Source organism: Manacus vitellinus, unplaced genomic scaffold (assembly GCF_001715985.3).
Source record: "Manacus vitellinus isolate BGI_N305 unplaced genomic scaffold, ASM171598v3 scaffold_52_pilon, whole genome shotgun sequence".
Lineage (NCBI taxonomy): Eukaryota > Metazoa > Chordata > Aves > Passeriformes > Pipridae > Manacus > Manacus vitellinus.
Window position 1 is genome coordinate 3,691,292 of NW_021940628.1, and position 4,024 is coordinate 3,695,315.

The window sequence follows — 4,024 nt, forward strand, 5'->3', positions numbered from 1 at the left end:
TGAGATAAAAAATATCCGATTTATGCATTCAAGGGTGGTAATGAAACCCCAGCACAAATGAAGAGGGCTACACTCACACTGTTTTGTGTGAAAAGGCGGGCAAGGGAGCACCAAAATTGAACCAAAATTGAGCTGTGAAAAGCAATCCACGGCTTCCAGACACCCTGGGAATGCAGGGCATGTCTTGGTGCTGATAAAAAGTGAGTGCCAATTCCCTCAAAACCTACACGGCGCACTCTCAGTTGAAAAAATAAAGCAGCTGTACAATTCCATAGTCGTTACGGTCCAAATATTCCATGCTCTAACATAGAAAACCTGCCAAAAGTCCATTCCATCTCTTTAGTGTCCCTGGTTTCAGTGGTGCCATGCTGGATACACAAGAAGACCCCAACATGATGTTTTTATGGCGTTTTCACTCCATCGAACTCTTGACCTCTGAGGGATGTTTCACATTCACTTTCGGGTGTGGAGAACCAAAACCAAACCCCACGTGTGAAACCCAAACCAAAGTCATACCTTATTTGCCACAGACACCATAACTGGTGCAATGCTGTGATATAACATTATTGGTCTCATAAAAGTCAAAGGCTGGCTTTGTTCTTCGTAGGATCGTGGAACCATGGAATGGTTTGGGATGGAAAGGAACACTTCCAGGGATGCGGCAGCCAACCTGTGCCAGGGGCATACCACCCTCACAGGGAAGGATTTCTTCCCAGTATCCATCTAACTCTGGCAATTTGAAGCCATTGCCCCTTGTCCTGTTGCTCCAGGCCCTTGGAAATAGCCTCTCTCCGTCTCTCCTGTAGCCCTCTCAGGTCCTGGAAGGCCACAATCAGTTCACCCCGAAGTTTCTCTTCTCCAGGCTGAGCAATCCCAATTCTCTCAGCCTTTCCTCACAGGACAGGAAGAAAATTAATTTCCCCCGGCTTTACAGTGTTTAAATAAAAATGAGCCATAGATCGATTCCGTCCCCGAATCGGTGTTGTACTGGCTGCAGGACTTTGGCCACTTCCAAGTGCTGCAGAATGGAAGCCCCAAGCCATTGTAAAATGGATTCTCGGCCATGTGGAACCACTGCCAGCAGTGAGTGTTTCCACCACGAGGTGTCTCAGAGGTTAAAACACTGGAAGAACAAATTTGGGACTGGCTCTTATCACACACAAACAACGTGGCGTCGCCTCGCTGTCACACCTGGTTCTGTCTGCTCAGGAAACAAAAAATATTGAGTGGAAAAGGGTTGGGTTTGCCTTTGTTGTGTCCTAAGTATAAGAGAACTGGATTTTATGGAGCTACTAATTTTTAGCATCACACGAAAGAAATAAAGAGTATATATCTGCTCCTAATCCTGCAAAAATCTGTACAACAAAAATCAGTACAACAAAAAAAAGGGAGGGGCAGGCAGTGATCTCTGCTCTCTGGTGACCAGTGATAGGACCTGAGGGAACAGCTGGAGCTGTGTCAGGGGAGGTTTAGGATCTCAGGGAAAGGTTCTTCCCCCAGAGGGTGGTCGGGCACTGAACAGGCTCCTCAGGGCAGTGGGCACGGCCCCAAAGCTGCCAGAGCTCCAGGAGCGTTTGGACAACGCTCTGAAAAATTCATAGAACAGAAATCCGTAGAACTTATCTAAAGTTCACAAAGTGGCTTTGAATTTCCACGGATCTAAACAGAGGCCAGGATAAGATTCTGTGTTTTGCAGCTGCAGTATGTGTATTTACTGTGGGCTTCAAATCAAAGAAACATTGATATCTGAGGAGGACTTGAAATAAAAACTACTTCTGGTGACAATCACCTATTTTGTAAATATTCGCACCTGGCAACTTGCTGGTTTCATACAAAAACAAACAAAGCTTGGGATGTGCTCCCCAGTATGTTCCACTGTAAATAAACATATCTGAGAGAGGAAATTCTCTCTGACAACTGGGATAATACTTGAAGTATTTCTCCACCCTTCACATTGATCTGGTTATTGGGATGTTCAGTGCAAACACACATTAGTTTAATAGGGGCTGCTGGGAGAAGCAAAACAGCAAGGAGAACTCAAGACCCTTCTCTTCCCCAAAATATTAATCTATTTTAACAATAACACCAGTGTCACTACTTCTGAAGGTTTTTCACACTGTACAACTGATCTACAAACTGAATTAAGCTGTGGTAAGAAGCAGTCCATGACTAATGAGAAAAAGACCTGTAGCAGCTTTAGAGGAATATGACAGAAGGAATCAGGCTGACACTAAGGTGCCTGAAGTTCTGAATGTCTGAGCTGCCACAAACACAGGGCAATCCTCAGGTAATCCCTGCATGGAGCTCAGCAGGTTGTTGATTTAAATATTTTTTTTCCCTAAATTGTTTCCTACTCCTATAAATGTAAACACAAGGCTGACAAGGAGAAATCTGCATTATCTCTGTGTTATTAATTGCAGATTGCAAGAGGAAAGAGCAGCATGTGTCCAAGCTGCTAATTAGGAATAATTACCCCATGAGGTTCTGTAAGTGTCCCAGGTACAAACAAACACGAATCCCAGTAATATGTACCACCAGTGAAGAAGCAATTAAGTGTTGTGAGGAGATGCCATGTCTGCTCTCCTTGGGCATTCCCTGGGCATTTTTGACCAGGAAGGAAACAGTTTAAGAGCTGTTTGCACAAATTCCCAGAACTAGTGGTGCTCAGGAATTTTAAGAATCACGAGGGCAGAGCACTGAGGCACCCAGAAGGTGCAGGGTCAGTCCTTGTGCTGCAGGCTCTGCTAAGCCAAGTCTGTGGTGCACTGGGATAAACGTGCCTGGAAGAGCCAGGATTTCTGCAGACCACCTCATCATTCTGGGGCTCACATTATTCACAGTGTCACCAGTAACAGCACCACTGTTTATAGAACAAAGTGCCAACAGAACCCCTGGTACCTGAAGCTGAGGGGCAGGACAGCAGGAGTGGTCTTGGCCACTGGCACAGGTTGCCCAGAGAAGCTGTGGCTGCCCCTGGATCGCTGGAAGTGTCCAAGGCCAGGTTGGATGGGGCTTGGAGCAACCTGGGATTAGTGGAAGGTGTCCCTGCCCATGGCAGAGGGTGGGACTGGATGATCCTTAAGGTCCCTTCCAACCCAAACGAGTCTGTGATTCCATGACAGTAAATAATGTGACAAGAACAGGAGGTAATCGTTACAGAGAATCCTGTTCTTCCATCTCACAGAAAACAGAAACATCAGCCCTGCAAAATCCCAGCAGCCCTGCTTAATGTTTGGCTATGCCAGGAATGTCAGTGGGGCAGGAGGGAGTAGACTCCCAATGCTGTATTTCATCAGGCTGCCAGGACTTTCTTAAAAATCTAAAGACTGGCAGTGTCTTCTCTGTATATATATTTCTAATCCACTGTTATTTCCAAAAGATAAACTCACACGAGAGGGGGAACAGTGGGAACATACAGAACCATAAGGAAACGTGGTTTTTCTTTTTCAGAACAAGAAAATGGTGGAAGTATTAAAATGAACAGTTTCATTCTGCATTTGGAAAAAGTGATGTAGTCATGGCACCAAGTTCAGGGTGACATTAAATAGCAGCAACCAGAGTTTGTGAGAGGGCAAAACAACACAAGTGGCCAAAGAGCTCCAGAGATTATTCATGTCAACCTTCACCCTCAACCTGCTACAGACCAGATAGTCCCATGTCCTCAGGGGATATCAAGCTGATGGCCTACAGTTAAATGAGAAACTCAGTTCTCCCTCTGGGTTTTGTGCTTCTGCCACAGATTTTTTTTTTCCAATAGATCACCCAGTACAAAAAAGAAACTTCAAAATGGTGCACAGACAATTTTTAAGGCTCCAGAGTAAGAAAGTCCCTGAAGCAGAGCAGCATCAGCTGTTTGTAACACAGAATTATCTATGACAGTCTGGATCCCACATCTGCATGTTGGTCACTGTCTGTTTAAATATTTCATGATGTGTGCAATTAAGTTCCTTCCTCACTGTTGACTCTGGGATTTTAGAAATCCAGAGTACTTATCCTGACCCACGTTCTGGGCTTACTTTCACAT